Source organism: Bombus fervidus, chromosome 17 (assembly GCF_041682495.2).
Source record: "Bombus fervidus isolate BK054 chromosome 17, iyBomFerv1, whole genome shotgun sequence".
Lineage (NCBI taxonomy): Eukaryota > Metazoa > Arthropoda > Insecta > Hymenoptera > Apidae > Bombus > Bombus fervidus.
This window is the reverse complement of record NC_091533.1, coordinates 7,729,306-7,747,071: the sequence shown is the minus strand read 5'-3', so window position 1 is coordinate 7,747,071 and position 17,766 is coordinate 7,729,306. Positions and strand designations below refer to the sequence as shown.

Below are 17,766 nucleotides of genomic sequence, written 5' to 3'. Positions count from 1 at the left end.
CTATCTGAAAACATCAATTTTCTATTAATTACTTGCTTAATCAAAAATTGTACCTGTAATGGAAGTAAAAGAATTGAGACGTGCAAAAGCTTCGACCTTAAAAAAATAAAGAAACGGTTTCTTTCGCCTGATAAACCAGATACCACTTCTTAACTGTGAGAAATGTGCGATGTAAAAACAGGCTTGACCTACTGACACCCGCATCACAACGAAGAAACGATAGACGAGATGTGTGAGGAAAAACGAGTCCGCCTTTCAGCGGTACTTAATGAAGGCGTGAAACGCGAGCGATAAAAATTCAAATAGCAAAGCCTAATGAGTTTCGTGAGCTTTTTTTCGCGCGCAAGAACAGCCGAGTTTCAAACAATCACGCATCTCCGTGACAGGAAGCTATACTCGCGACTTTTAAAAAGATTCTATTCAGAAACCGAGGCGAAGCTGGCAAATGTCAATGAATCGTTCTCAAATGACGTCATGTCTTAATGCATCTGGCGTGTGACTAATACCAAAAGAATTCTTCCCGAAACCTTATTCCGCGAAATAACGAACAGTTTATACGTATATACGTTTCATTCCATTATTCTCTTTCAAACTTCTTCTTTTATATTCTTTAGTTTTTAGTTTGTGCATTTTGGTTTCTTCGGTGACTAGATGGTTATTCAAACGATTCGAAAGTTATTGCATAAAATTAATACATTTTACAATATACGATACATACACATACATACATCTGCAAGAAATTTCGAAAAGTCCATTGGCAAGGAAACAATTACATTCGTCATAAGAGGAAACAAATATTCCTTGTTTACTATTTACAGACAACGATATCGCGCCACGTTTCTTTGTCGGCAATTTAGCTATTTTTGCGGAACAACAGTCGGAGCCCGGAGGGAGCACTTTGAACTTTGGCGCGTCCATAACTTTCGCGGTCGCGTGCCATCCGACCGAAAATGTGTTAGAACCATACATACGACCCTCACGTGCTTTATATTAGGATCGCAGAAAACGAAGCTGCCTTCTTCATCTGTTGCATCAATCGAACTTAGGAAATATTTTTCAGCGAAAATTTTGTATATTTCATGGTATATGACTCAAATAATCCTAACGCATGATTATTCTAATCGTTTTATTGGTTTCATATCGTCATGATTTTATCGTCTTTGGTATTGTTTTTATACTGAGCATGATAAGTACACGATATTTCTCATTCTTTCGTTATTGTATTAAAGACTAATGGTGCCTTGTAATATAGATACAACCAGTTTGATTATTTAGTGGAAAATTGGAGATTCGATTCTAGGATTTCAAAGCTTAGACGACTGAAATAACCCTATTTTGCTATAGCGTGTGCTCGTTCGGATCGAAAATCAAGTTACCGGAAGAACGGTCGGAACTTTCGCCAGCAACGAGCCACGAATCTACACTTTTAGGTGCGTTACACACGCTTTTTTGTAGGAAGTGGTGCGCGTGCTTGCGTAACAAGCGTCGGCGGCGAAGAGGGTGATATTAATTTTTGTCGGAACTCTGCCTTTGCGCCGCGTTTCAACGGCTGCTCTTTTGTCGTTCGTTCATTAAACGCTGGAGGAAGGGCCAGAGCATTTTTAATTTACGTTTGCGCGCTAAGAGAGGAGGAGAAATCGACAAACGATGCGCTTTGTGACGCATAGAAACGGCGACCCTGTCTCTTTTCTGTGTTTGTGCTGGGTTACTAATGTCTCGACACGGTCACGCTTCGAATTTCACAGGATAGAAGAGTGAGAGCACACTGTGCGTTTCTTTTGAGTTGATACGCTAACCGCACGTAAGGTTCGTGCGAAAATTGAAATTATTCTAACAGAATTAGAATACCAAGAAAAGGGAACCAGGAAAAATGCACTTGTAATCCACGAAATACATACATATATGTAAGAATTCATTGTTGCGTAGAATGTGAATTCTTATTTATTTATTCTTCGTATAACATTTTCTTTTTATTTTGATTTATACATCATGGAAACACCGAATATAAAGATACGTCTCGTTTCAATTGCATAGGATATCCTACGCTTGTGCATCGAATATCGAATCGATTTCAATCGTTCGTACGATAAAATGAAAAATCAGTAGTGGGAGGATTTGAGGAATCGGTCGTAAATAAACGGCGAAAGGTTTTCGAGCATCATAGTCAACGAGGTATGTACAATAACGAATCCTATAAAGTAAGAGGATTACGCGACGAGATAGGAGAACGGTAGTCCAGGTCTGTCGAGTTCGTGATGCTTTAACCGTTAATTCGACGTGGATTAATTAAAACAGTTCACAGGGGAGAAGAACCCTTCGTACCGGTTGTTGCTGCCGCTCTGAGACAGACAATAACGAAAGTAATATTTCGTCAGCGACGACTAAAACCGCTGTCCCGTACGTATACGTGCACACTTAAACGAGTGTTAAGCTGGCTGGCAGACGTTACAAGGGCTACTTTACCCTCGTCCTGATGAAATTCTCCGCCTGGAAATTATTTCCAAGCTTGAAGGCGAATTAACGAAGCACCTCGACATCGAAAGTACCGGCAAGAGGGTTCCTACAACAGCGAGACCAGTTCCCGACGAGATTTTTCTTATCGACGACGTAAACGTTAAATGCGTTCTCCTTACTGTCCCCGGGGAGAAACTTCTACGTCGTATCAAAAATATAATTCCGTGCCTTCTCTCTGTATAGAACTCTCTCGCCTCTTGTTACATTCTTCTTTCTTCTATTTTTTCTTCTCCTTTAGACTTCTTTTGCTTCCTTCTTAAGGAAACTCCTGTAACAAAGATTTGCTATACACTCGACTTCTATTTGGTGTTACTCTAACGACATTTTTAAAGAATTCAGGAAATTTTCGATTGGATTTACTTAGTTGCTATACATATCGATTATTTGCTTTTCAACGTAGACCTCCGATAGCAAGCAAGCAATTGATGACGCGTCACGATGTCATCAATAGTCAACGTGTTGAAACAGTTACATAACTCCGTTATAGTTTCGAAGGTATCACGAAACAATTTTTAGTAAAATGCCTGATATTGGAAAAATGTTATCTCAAATATCAGAAAGTAATTTCACGAATCAAAGATACTTTATCAATACACGAATTTATCAAATTTCCATCGAAGGAAAATTAATCTTCGGTATACGAATACATTTTATAAGTTTCGTCTGTGCGAATAAAGTCGCTATCGATTCGCGCGTAGCTAGGTATGGTCGATTAATTTACGATCATTACCGTCACTTGGTAGCTGAGTGGAAACTATTTAACAGCGACATCGGGTTTAATTTCTGTCCCCGGTAATCCTGCATTCACGTTAATCCAAGCTTCAGGATGCTGTCCGAACTACGTCGTAATGGGGACACAAGACTAATGTGCCGTTAATTCGGAAATAATTAGCGACCAGTCTTCGTGGGGCAGCTTCACCTGTCTGACACCAGATTGTGACTCCCCTTTAACGTGGCCTAATTTGAACGTGAAACACGAGATAGTTTTCCCGACCAGGCGATTAAAAGTTCGTCTTTCGGGCCACGCCTGCCTCCGAACTTTATTGCTTGGTAATTTTATATTTGCCTCGTTGAAACTTCTGTTTAATTAATTGATCACAGAGACTTGGTCGGATTTTAAACCGTTAATTATTATTTCCACGATTTTGAAACGTTCGTGTTCGAAGTAGATTTCATTAAGAGCAGTTTGAACAAGTCTTATCGATTATCTTCGTCTTGGGGAAAAAGATTTATATTTTCTAAGCCTTGATCGAAGTAATCGGTGTCGAATTTCAAACTTGGCAACTTCCAAATTTATTTTCCATCTGTCTTTATTAACAAATTTCCAGCTTCAACATTGAATTACAGAATTCACGTGATCCAGGAGTGGAAGTTAAGATCGAAGAAAACTCGAAGAGCTATCGAAGTTAAATAGGAAAAGAGGTAGTTTAGTAAGATGCAATAATAAAGAGGGAAGGGGAGAGCGTGGGGGATGCTTGTGGAAAATGCACAGAAGAAAACAGTGCTGTACTTAAGTTAATAATGTGGCTTGAAATAGGCCGGAAGCGTAACAGCTTTCCTGAAAATTAGCTTCACTTAAATTCTTTGTACGACTGTACGTTGCTGGCTCTTCCTCGTGAAACGAGGGGCTCAAAGTAAAGCGGAAGTAACTTTTATATGTGCTCACTTCCTTATAAACCGCTAATGAGTTGGCGTCAAGGCTGCTAATTGCTGGAAACGAGAGAAAATGTTGTCCAAAGAGTCTTCCACTCCCTTTAAATAATCTGCGAAGACTCCACCAGTTTTTTCTTGTAAAACGAGTCGTTTCCCCTTGATGAATGACTTCTATTGACGCACGCACACATTTATCAACCTCAAGTACCTAAAAAATTTCTGAAATAAAGTAACATATCTAGAATATAAAAAGGGATATGTTCGAAAATTAATTGGTTTAACTCCGGGTAGAATTTTCTTCGTGCAAAAGCATAACAATGCCCGCCACTTCTCATAAAAATAAAACAAAAGAAACGAAGCAAATATTCCGCAAAGAACAGATACTCACAAATCAATTACCACAATTACCTGCAACAATCTCCTACACTCTCCTAGAAAATCCTTTTCTTCTCTTCCTCCATATTCCACGCTGATTGAATCAAAATCAGGTTATCGCAGTATGTCAAGCAGGATTCTTCCAATTCAGTGGTCGGTCGTAACAGAAATCGAGGCGCATTATCGTCGCGCGAAGGACCTATTACCGGTCTCGTTACTTTTCCATCCTCGTGTTCCTCTTTATACCCGGTTATCCTCCTTTCAACCGCGGTCCAGCAATACTAATATCCACGCCAAGTGTTTTCGGAAGCATAGCTGGATCAGCAGTATCATTTCGCTCGAGGGTTATTGGCGAGAGCCAATACTAGTCTCGTTCTTCGTTGGACAATTTTGCAATGAGAAGAGAGCTGCTCATAGGCCACGACTTTACAAGCTTCTGTAAAAGTGGGATTTTCCATAAGCGTGGGACGTATGCTTTCGACTAGATATATAGAATACAGTGTCCGTATTTCTATAAGCGTGAAATGTCTACGTATATAGAAAATTATGTTTTCAGATAGTAGATTGTTACTTTATCGACTATCTATATTATATGAAATTGTTATAATTTTTCAGATTCGTTTCATCGCGTGCTTCTGTCCATCGCATCTCACTGTTCGATGAATAGCGTATGAATTCAATGTACTCGCTGACAAAGACGAAAGAAGAACAAAAATGACGCCATTAAATACACACGTAGGACAGCGAAAACTAAACACGAATCTTTCATAAAATTTGAAAAAAATTGGTTTATCCTGAGAAATCAGCCGATTTTGTAGGAAATCTCATCTCAAGTTGCTCGTAGCTTATGAGAAGCCGCCATTATCGAACAATGCGACTCGATACCAATCGTTTTACCCTCTGTTAGAGGTCCAGATGCTTCAATAGGAACTAGTATTGTACGATTGGACAATCCTGCTATGGGACGATCAATTTTGATAATAGACCCGCAGTCGGAATATTCCGCAGGAGACCGATTTTCCGAAAAATTGACGCGGGTCAGATAATGTGACCCCTCGACTGCTTTCAGTGGCCCGATCGAAACGACACGCGGCAAAAATCTGAAAATTTCTAGATAAAAGTAATGGTCGAGCGAATGGAGCGATTTTTATTTCGCTGCAATTTATGGACACGTGCTATAGCTATTTTCAATGGTGATACGTTGTTTGTGTTGATAGCAGTGGATATAGCGACTCAGTATTTGAACATTTAGTACGGAAAACATACGCTGACACGATAAAATACGGAGCATTCATAATAACGAGGGTACTAAAAACGAAATCTAGAATTTTAAATATAATATTATTTCTTGTTCTTCTATTATTGAGGTAATTTGAATTTCCTTGACCGAAGAGATTATTTTGCAGTACATTATTATTTTGTTTCAGAACTTATCTTCATTTTGATTTATAACCATGGTATTAATTTGTCCTCTTCTTTTTTAAATTAACGTTCCTCATTTTCTCAATTCAGAATGAAGGCAAAACGTAAGGTAACAAAATTAAAAAATCATCGACCACAAGATCAATTCCAAGTTGCCACTGCCACGAGCAGAGATGGACGTTCCTCGGCAAACTTAGGCCAGTGTAATTATCGTTAATTGATCAATCCGCTGAAAATGTGGGGTCCGCGAATTTTTTAGGCGAGTTTGTTCACCCTCTGGGGAAGATTCCCTTCGGAAATTCCGAACGAAGGGAATCGGATATGCGGTTGGTAGTTTTGATCGAAGGGTTAGCCTCTTCCCTCTTGTTCCCCTTATATTTCCCGATCCTTGAGAAGCAACTGTTAATCTCCTGCAGTGCTTTGCCCTCCAGATTGATGCCTTTTAATTTGTCCTCCTGTTAAATTAAAATCGACTTAGTCTTTTCCGTTTACCAGCGATGGCCTCAAACACGTTGCAAACAGACGAAAACATTGACAAATTACAAGCGTTACAACTCGTAATACATTTAAATGTTTTAATATATTTAAATATCACCAATCCCTTGAGAATGAAAATAGATACTTTACAAGATATCGTAGTATGAGTTCATGAAGGTCGAGAATTAAATTAATTAATTATATTAAAGAGAATCTATTCCCGTCTGTGATTATTAAACGGTTAAGAAATATTTTTTAATTAAGAATCAAAATATTCGTGTTTTTAATATAAATATTTTCTACGATTTATCAATAGAATTCTAGGAATCAGTTATGAGAAAATGTGTTTCTTTTTTTAAACTTTAAGTAACATGAAACATTTTCAAAATCGATGGTGTATCTTAGGCGTGGCTATTGTGTCATAGTCGATAATGAAGATTCACCGTACATATTGAACTTGATCCTATCACTATCAATCACTCTCCCTTCGTTGTGTGTCCTCTCGTTTCTTCCATCAGTTTCTGACTCATGGTCCCCTTTTCTCGGACATGGCTACATAATTTGCGTTCTGATTCGCCAACAGAAACACACTCTCTTTATCTGGTAGGATGCACGCAATCCGTGTTCAATGCGCTTTGATCCAGAGCCTGATTTTGATTCTCCTGACAGGTGGTGTGTCTCCTCCATTCGCGTGATGAGTCTCGTTTCACTTTATCACCCTTCATCGTGGAACGCAGACGAGCCATAGAGTAGTTACTATTATTCGTACAACGCTTTTATGTCGGCTGCTTTAGCGGTTACGGTGTTTTTAACGAGGAACAATAACCATGAGCAAAATAAGAGGATCGGGGAGCAATGGTTCCCGTTTAAAAGCGCCGCTTTTACAAAGAATTCCATTAAATCGAACGCTTAAAACGCTTAAGCATTTTTCCGTATTCCCTTTTGTCTTGAGTCGCGCATATAAATTAAGCATGAAATAAAACTTGCTATGTATATACAGCTGTTATATGAATATACAGATACTTTCGTCGATTCGAAGTGACAGTATGTGTATTTTATACAAGTGTGAAAATTCACGATGAACTAGTACCTACTTGGGAGGAATACTTGTAACCTTTTTATAGACTCACCAGTCTATAAATCGAAGTTCATTATTTAAAGATGTAGCAATAGTGTATTTCACTATTTACTATATATAGTATGACATATAAAAAGTTTACTATGAATATAATTATCATAGTGCGACGAATGTATTTTTAAATCCCATATTATAGAAAAAAAAATAACAATAAAAATTTCCTTATTTCTACTCTCACCATAATGTTTCTCGAAATTTTCAAATTTCCTCATATCCATATTATATAAAGAAAAGTGACTATTAAATTTTCTATAGAGAAACAACAGATCGAAGGCGGAACTGCCGATTATGGGAGCAAATCAGGAGTCGAAGATACACGTGTATGAATAAGCTTAAGTTCGTAGCGACTCGTTTGAATGCGTCTGTCCAGCGTCCACCAAAAGGGCAATAGTTCTGTCGGTCTGGCAACGACAATAGCATGCATTAACCTTTGTGCAGTTGTAACTGCAGTTGCGAGATAGTGCCTCGCCCTTGTCGGGGGTGAGGAAAGGGTCGCCCCAGCAGACCGGAGTTCTCTTGGCATTTACAACCATTTCGCGTAATCTCAACGAATACATTCACTGGACAGTGGGCCGGTGTTAAGTGGACGAACCAATTATTGCGCTGTCTGGCCTTCATCCGTCGTACGTCGAATGGCACGTCGATATTTTGCAATCAAATCGAATCTAATTTTGAAGATACGTTTTATTTAGATCGATTTTTACCAATATACCAATTTACTTGTTATTGTAAGGATAACGATTTAAAGAGTTTTAATATATTCATCGATATTAAAATATGGCAACTCGTCAATATAAACACCTTTGCTTATAATTTGATTTAACTTCATCGCTTACTGTTTTGTTTGTCTTCTTAAATCTCTGTTGACAGAGTTGTAGCATACGAACAAAGTGCTGCCTGCGTGCGTCTCGTTAAGCATAAAACGATCATTGTCGCTTTAAGCTGTCGGTATATCACGACAAAGCGATATCTTAAGGTGGTAGGTTTGTTTCCTAGAATTATCACATCATTTTCACCGCCTGTACATCAAAAGCTTTCGCGTTACAAGCTGTAGGTCTCCCTGTTCCTTGGCTCGGTTCTCAGCCGGGTTGTCGACGTGATCTAAGGACGGAACGCAATTACCGACATAATCACCGAGGTTTCCCCTTGAACACGCTGGTACCGAGATTCCTGATTCTGATTTTTAGCGATCGCGAGACGATGTCAAAGCGTACCCCTATTTACCCTCTTTGGTCCGTGATATTCCGATTCATCGAATCCACTGGTTAATAGATAAGACGCATTTCTCTTACAGATACCCGCACCTCTCTAGAACTCAAATTCAAATTATTTGTCCCGTTTCTACATTTATTAACGTTCGACTCGCAATGATAATTATCTAAATAGAAAATTCTATTTTTCGCGAATGTTTAACACAGTTGGACAATTTCTTATATTTTATGTAGCTATTAATATAGATATAGAGTTTTACTATATATCATAAAATTGTACAGTGTACTGAGGAAATTCGAAATCATTTTATATGGACATGTAGATATCAATGCATTTGCGTGAAAGTATATTTTTAGCTTTTTTAAATAATTTTTTTATTATATCGAAAAATTGCACTAAGCATAGTAAGTTTCTTGATTTAAAATGTTTTTAATCCGTGATTTCCCTTCATGGACATTTGTTCTAATATATTTAATGGATTTGAAACGATTATGATTACACGGTTGATTTTTCTTTCCCGAAAATTTCAATCTTATTATAATTAACGGTTAAACTCGCGATTATAGTAAACGAGAATTTAATCTGTTTCTGGGAACAAGCGAAGAGAGAAGATTTTTGGAGAACCTCCTCTACCAAACCGCTGATGATTCGCAATTAACTTACATGGGAGCTGTTCAACGCTAATTAATAAGTACGTCAAGAGCTTAACAATTAGGTTATTTTCAAGTTTCCGAGTTTCTGAAATTAACGATCAGAAAATTCAATTTCTGACATATCGGTGAATGCCTATCGAACTTCAACTAACTATATTCAATCCTTAATGAATTTACATCTTGCTAAGGTAACTTATATCGTTCTCTACACTCTCTTAACCCAATTCTGTAACTTTCCTTATTTTGTGTGTATTTTAACATAATGATTTAACACACCTGTTGAATTATATTGTGGAAATTCGAATGTTTATAAGAAATTTATGAACATATTTCTATAAGATAAGTATAATATAAAATTAAATATAAATTATTCAGTATATCGGTAAATATATAATATATCGATAAATATCGATATATTTCAAAAACAAATTGGAAAGATATGAATTTTTAGTTCCAGCAACTGGAATGAAATTATCAATATATTCATTTTATTGATACAAGATATTAATGTATTATTAGATCTGTTGTTTTAATAATTTTAGAAATAACAGGTATATTTATACATCTTCATCTAACACTTGTACTTTTTTTTTCTCCTTTATAAAAGTATAGTAAATTGTGTCATCTTCTAAAAATTCGCAGTCTATTGATCATTTATAGGGAATAATGTAAATGTCAGAAGTGGTAGTATTTAGAAAGAATCGATAGTGTGCAAGATGTGTGAGAAAAATATTGAGCCCTCAACTGGAGAATTCGCTCCCCATATGGAAACATTAAGTGCTGGCTCTTGTACAGGACTTGTTCGTTAGGTGACCGTGGTGCGATCCTGGGGTTGCTAAGCACATTATGCTAACCCTGTGACAGCAGACGATGCATTAGCCCCGGGATTCGGAGTTAAAGCGAAACGAAAAGTAATGTATGTAAGGCCGTTTGTCAAGATTCCGAAATAAATTGTTTTGCTTTGTTTAAACTTACTTGATAAAGGTTCCGGCTTAAACGCTGTCAGTGATTAATCCCCGTGTATACCGCGAAATTTCCGAATTTTTCACGTTACGAAATCCATTTTTTAATATTTATTAAACTCTGTTTAACCTGCTTTTATAACGGTAAAAGGAAAAAAAGATTGAAATTTATTTGTTTAATAAATTAGGAATTTTTAAAATTTATTCAGGTAGAAGAGTAATTTAAAAATTTAGGAATTTATTTAATATGTTTCTTTAACTTATATAAACTCACTTTATATATGCTTATGTAAATAGGTAAAGTACGATCAACAAATAAAGTATGTCATTGGTTTGTATAATTTTAATTATTAGAAAAGATTTGTTATCATATAAAAAAAAAAAAACCCCGATAAAATGCAATGAAGTGGAAGTGTAAGTGGAATAAAAAGATTGAAAGGATGTACGTCGATAGGATTACATCATGAAATAAATATAAGGGATGCAGATGTAACGTAGCAGAAAGTCTATCTGAGCTCGAGTCTATGATTATAGACAGGCTTCCTGATAAATTCATGAGATGCTCATTAAATCCCTTTATATTCTCCTTGCTAGTCCCTTTCTGTCATCGACTTATGGAACAATGCTTCGAGCGCTGATTCTATTCAATGGAATCAAATTGTCAGATAGAAACTTTACTTAATTACGTTTCAACTTCTATCACGATTTGCTTTTCATTATTATGATAATTACACGTTAAATGCAAGTGTAATTACAACATAATCTCTCGTAAATACGCACTTTTTATGTTAATACGTAAATAAAGACACGATAAATTAAGGAATTAGAATTAACTCCTCTTCAATGATAAACAGTTTTTGAAAATGAAAACAACCAAATTTGTCGAAAGTGTGATACAAAATTTAGAAATTTACTTTTATGTAGTATTTTTCGAAATTTCATTTCATTAAACATTAATATATAGATACTAAAATGCGTAATAGATAATTGTTGAAACGGTTAGAAACAAAAAAAGAAAATTACGTAGAAGGTCGAGTATATCGAATCTGATCGATTATTCAGTCATAGTCTAGTAGTATTGAATTGCTAGTAAGAGAAAGTAAGCAATCAGGCTTTAAATTAACGCAACCCGCGACTGAAAGCATCAAATTTAACGCTCTAGATTTCGATAGTCAAACGTACCTTTGATATCAAGATCCCGTTAAATTGATCTGATCCACCATACATTAATTACGTGCTGGGTCCTGACAATTAAACGGTCCCAGAGTTCATTAACTAAATGGATCAACTCGAAGGCCCCATTCCGCGAACCAAATGATCCACAAACTCTATGGTTAAAATCATTTTATATCAGGCCTTTTATATTAAGTGCACGATCTTTCTCTTTATATCGTAATAACATCCTTTGAAATTATCAATTTATGTGTTAGAGATTCACAAAGTAGTACCTATTCATTTCTTTCGTATTCTTTTATTTCTGAAACGACGCAAGAACGTTTTTCTATATAGGGAGCATCGTAATTAACATGGTGATATCATAATAACACGACAACGTATTTTGAATCGTTCAAGCTATTTTTCTATGAGTTTAACGTACATGAATCAAATTTCAAAAGTTCTCGTTTTATATCTTGAAAAGATCGTACGTTTAGGTCTTAAGTAACGTTTCTTTTCTTATCAAAGTTAAATTACTTTAAATAAAAGTTTATCATTCTAAGCTAAATTTAAAAAATTTTTTAAGCTATAATTTTTTTCAATTATTTTTCTATCACTATACAATAATATGATGTAATGAATATAAATAAATAAATTGAACGGTCCCAGAGTTCATTAACTAAATGGATCAACTCGAAGGCCCCATTCCGCGAACCAAATGATCCACAAACTCTATGGTTAAAATCATTTTATATCAGGCTTTTTATATTAAGTGCACGATCTTTCTCTTTATATCGTAATAACATCCTTTGAAATTATCAATTTATGTGTTAGAGATTCACAAAGTAGTACCTTAAGAAATCTATTCATTTCTTTCGTATTCTTTTATTTCTGAAACGACGCAAGAACGTTTTTCTATATAGGGAGCATCGTAATTAACATGGTGATAGCATAATAACACGACAACGTATTTTGAATCGTTCAAGCTATTTTTCTATGAGTTTAACGTACATGAATCAAATTTCAAAATTTCTCGTTTTATATCTTGAAAAGATCGTACGTTTAGGTCTTAAGTAACGTTTCTTTTCTTATCAAAGTTAAATTACTTTAAATAAAAGTTTATCATTCTAAGCTAAATTTAAAAAATTTTTTAAGCTATAATTTTTTTCAATTATTTTTCTATCACTATACAATGATATGATGTAATGAATATAAATAAAGATTGTGTATTTAATGGTAAACTAATATCTCTGTAACAAGCAGGATCTAGAATCGACGATTCAATGCCAGAGACACGAGCTGATGACAATCACCTCTGAATAAATCGCGCGGTCGAAGGCAGTAGAAGAGAGTTTTCAGAGTCACGCGTCGCGGAAGGCTGGTGAGGATTCCGGAATGGTTTACGGGAGGATCGATTGGGAGGAGAAACGATAGAGAGAAGGTAAGACAAACTTTCGCCCGGCTTGGGGTGCACGTTTCTTCCTTCCCCCATGCTTCGCCCGCTTTGTTCGCTCAGAACCGATCCACCTTCAGCGCCGTAGTCGTCGTCTGGGCGCGTTTCGCAGTTGAGCGGCGCGCCGCTCTAAGGAAACTGATATTGCCGGCAATATCCAGTTGTTTGCATTGATTCGGGCTGTCTGAGAATCCCGAAGAGCTATTTCTATCTCTGGCTCGGTCTATGCCTGCTTTCGAGGCTTCGCCAGCGAAAATTCAGCCCTTTCTCTACGCGCCTATTCCAACTTTTTCTTCTTCTTTTCTTTTCGAGCACGTAGATTATTGGAAGAACTACCGACAAAAATTTTCGCAATTCCAAACTCGTTTTCGCTCAGCGTGTCTTTGTCTTGTCTTGTTTCTTCTTGTAGTTGTTGACGTTGGCGCACGGTGGCCTAGAAATTGAAATTTCATGGCCGATTCTCAAGTTTAAAAACAATTTATTTCTTCTATTGATTTTATTTTCAAGCTTATTTTATCGTAAATTTGTTACTTCATTTGCATCTTATCACTGCACCAATCGCATAAAGCAGTTAAATAAGTTATACGTTTTTTTAATCATTGTATGTAATGTTAGTTTGGTTTTCGATTAAAAGCAGAGGATAATAGATGATATGATATCGTAAAGATCGTAACCGTGACGTTGGAGAGCGAGGGATCTTAACTTTCCACCGAACGGCACTCGATAATTCATAGTAAGAAGGCTTAAGTCGTGCATCCACGCGAGAGTACGAGAGTGGCGCCGGGACGCGTTCAGACGCTGTCGTCTAACAGGTGCCGATGGATATATCATCCGAATGGTGGGGTAGTTTGCATTGGGATACCCCTTGTCGTTCCTATAGGATGGTGACGTCAGCCGGTGATAGATCGTCTGAATTTTAGGCACCCTGCTACGTTCCTACCACGTTCCTAGATGCGCAACCAGCTTCCATGAATATTTTTTTCCTACCATCAAACTAGTTATACCCTTCCTATAATATAAAATTAATACCTTGCGTCACTCTTTCTCTTTATAATCAGTTGTAACGTAATTTAAAATACTCTATTTCTCTTTATACGTAATAAAAAAAAAAAAAAAAAAACTATTTGTTGGAAATAATTATAGGAAATTAGAAGGTAGAAAACTGCACAGAATGCGCATCGAATGTAAAAATATATAAAATATCCAAAATAGAATAGTCGTGGTAATATTTAATAAATAAATTACTATTTAGGTTTATTTAAAAATATTTATGAAATATTAAATTGCATAAATATCACAGTTTAGGAATAATTAATATTCCAATATTGAAGTAGCGAAATAATTGGTAAAAGTTGCTCAAACATGATGTCCGAAGATGCAAATGAAATAACTCATTGCTATTCTATTGACATTATATTTATTTACACGCGCTGTTTTGGTCGCACTTCGGAATATTCGAAGCTTGGCTTTGCAAGAGTCACAGCTGATGTCCATTTAAATCAAATTGCGTGTCGCTCGATGCGTTTGTTTACACGTGTTCAGTTTCCTTTGGATCTTTATGTAAACTAGTCTCGAATGACGGTAGAGTCCGCTAGGAATAATTTCTCGTTCAACTGGGAAACGATAAATTTCGACTAGGTTAGGGCAAAGGGGTCCACGCTGCTGATGTCCTGCAAGTCAGGAAACACGGTTATTTACGGAGCTGTGTTGCAACAGCAACAGACAGTGTATCGTGGCCGTTTCCCCTCAATTGGGTTAAGCCTAAACCCCGGTTCGCATGATGGTCAGGTTCAGACTTCTCGTGTTCTGAGCGCATCACGGGCTTACGTTTCCTTTGACCATGTATCAGTTTTGCCTGCATTTCCGTTCGGACGATACACAGCTCCTAGACGTTGTTTCCGTAAGAAGTCTGCCAGATCGATTGTGAGAAATTAGCTGTTTTTTAACCGTAATTGAATGACAGCGAAATTAATGCGTACGTGTTTGGATAACGCACATTGCTCGTTTGTTGCAACAACGAGATAAATAAAAATTTACAGTTTTTGAGCGACCTTATGGGTTATAACATCGTTGCAGGAAATGATCTATAGTTGGTTTGTTGATCGAATTGGAATTCGATTGATTGTTTGAAAAAATTACATCAGAGTAGATATTAGACAGGAAAAGGCATACCAACATTTTATATATGAACAAAAGTTCGAACTTTGGCGTTAGATTTTAACGTTCTTTCGTACACTTGGTACAAAATAAATTGGTTCGTTAAAATTCTGTTATATAAATATAATGGTGTCGAGGCGTATGTTTCCATTGAACGTGTAAAATACAATAAATTACGCCTATAAATAACAGGTCCACGCGAGAAACTATACCGCACAGTGTTGCGTAGAAACATAAATTCACTCGGTCCGATCCGCAAAGTGCTGAAATTTACGGTGAAAGATTTATTAAATCGTTGCCGGAAAGATGAAATATCGTTTATTAATTTATTACTGTATAAAATAATTAAAAAAGAAAATAGAAATATGACGCAGATAAATCATCTTCCGTCAATGTTATTCGTATTCCTCGCTTGTCTTTTTAATACGTCTCTCCACGTTTTACCATTCTATAGAGTAAAACACGATAATATCTATAATAATTTTTATCTGATTCAATGTTAATCGTGGTTGCTACGCTCTTTCGAATGTTCTATTGATTTAACAAAGTTGACTAAAATTGTGAGAATCGTGTCAGATTTATGAAAGAAATTCAAACGTTACTATTAGAGGACGATTGTATGTTATCATGGTGAATAAAAAAAAATAAGAAAAGTTTGATTGATTACAAGATGAAGAGTATTCAAGGGTTGGTTTCATCACGTTTGAGAATGGTTACACGTCATTAACCACCCTTTTAGTGGATTTCATAGTATATAAGCTGAGGGTCATAATAAATGGCGCCAACTGAATGTCTGGCGTGTCAAATTTGTGATTGATCTGGTCTACTTCAATTCACTATGTTTCTTTTAAAAATTGCACTAGAATTATTACATATTGCTGTGTCACTATATTCAAGAAAATGAAATTTTCGAAATTCTATTTTGTTTCTAATATGTCACGTAACAAACTCTTATCTATGAAAATTAGAACTGAATAGAATTTTGTATGAAAACTAGCAGTTTAAACTTTAATAAGAATTAATTTTATTATATCAATATTATTTTTAAACGTTTAAATACTAAGCGTGACGTTAAAAATTACATACTTGACTATTAAAAATTATTCGTTTCTTCGAATGGAAATGAGATTAATAAAACATTAAATGGTATAAAATAAGTGAATTAATTCCGCGAAATCCATGATCAACTTAATTTCTTACGATATTTATCCATAAATCATAAATTACGTACAAATCTCAATACTTCTCAAACAATACAAATGATTCTAATTATAATTCCAATATTATAAATATAATTCCAATCCAAAGTTTTAAACGAAAATATAAAATAAACATTCAATTTGTAATTTATATACGTCATTGTCGTTTTCCGATGAAAATTTACAACGTTCGAATCGTACTGAATAAATTACGGAAGAAAAAGGGTATTTCTACCGGAAAAACCGTATCTGCAACGAATTTCAGCAGAAACTAACGTATGGTCGTCACACAATCGACGGTTGGTTAACGCACGTGATCCATCTTGAATAATTAAGCAGCGTGGCCACGTTGATAAAAGTATTCCATTATGCGAGTTGTCCGCCATTCCACGTTGAATCTCTTCCATGGTAATGGCAGTTCCTCGTTACGAGGTTTATTCCAAATGCACTGATCGATCTGCGGTGCTTCAGATACTATAGTAAAGTCTTACAGTGCTACTGGATTAATCGTATGTAATTTAACACATAATTAAGAATATACCGTAGCAAAATAAATAACCTGAAAATTTCGTGCTCTCCATAATTTTACTTTCGTTTAATGCTTTTGTACTTAACCGATTAAATCAAAGAATGCCAAACTGAAGTTTTGTATTCTTACTTGATATAATATATAATATATAAAAGTGAAAACGATCGATTCCACTTTTTGCTAATTTCTCAATTACATTGCTAAGATAATATAATATAATGTCCAATTTTCATGATTGACTTCCATAAGTTTATTTACAACAAGGAAATGACACAAATAACAAATGCCAAAGCGAATTAAAAAAATAATGATAATTTAATTTTAAAAGCAAACGATAAAATAATTTCAAAACTAGTAGTCCGCTTATAGCTATCACAGCTCTGTTGCCGATTATCTGAAAATCTTTTAAGGACGCTTCGCATTGAATATGCTCACGAGCATAAAATTCGTGGAAGATGTACGACATTGGCAGATATATGGCGGAAAAGCAGGTAGGAAGGAAGCAAAGGGGGCGAGCGAACGAACGATGGAACAGCCCTCGACGAGAGCAAACTAATGATATCCATCGATATTAAAGTCGAATGACGCGATGCCACTTACGCAAGATCATCTGCATTTAAATGAAATCCCATAGGTTACGCCTAGACTTCGCTCTTCCGACCATTTTCCGCGTTTACCAAAATGCGTGAAATCAATCTCTGGAACGTCGCAATTCTTCCCTTCTACCTATAGGAAATCTTCCTATCACGCGATCCTGCTATTTCGTAAAATAGTTTCTAATAGTTTCTAACGCCGCGTTAAGATTCCTTCGCGTGTCGCGTGACGAATCAGTATAGTGACTGATTGTCAGTTGTTTTGAAGATAGAA

General features: G+C 36.0%; 2 long non-coding RNA genes across 2 annotated transcripts in view; one reads left to right on the top strand and one right to left on the bottom strand.

Moving 5' to 3' along the window:
- Window positions 1-17,766, top strand: part of LOC139996302 (uncharacterized) — an 80,155-nt gene that overhangs the window by 56,222 nt on the left and 6,167 nt on the right. The window contains exon 3 of the long non-coding RNA XR_011802187.1: window positions 12,825-13,002. This is a non-coding gene — a long non-coding RNA (uncharacterized lncRNA). The remainder of the gene's footprint in view (window positions 1-12,824; window positions 13,003-17,766) is intronic.
- Window positions 3,272-17,766, bottom strand: part of LOC139996306 (uncharacterized) — a 58,114-nt gene continuing 43,619 nt past the window's right edge. The window contains exons 2-3 of the long non-coding RNA XR_011802191.1: window positions 4,576-6,419; window positions 3,272-4,375 (exon numbers count right to left, since the gene is read on the bottom strand). This is a non-coding gene — a long non-coding RNA (uncharacterized lncRNA). The remainder of the gene's footprint in view (window positions 4,376-4,575; window positions 6,420-17,766) is intronic.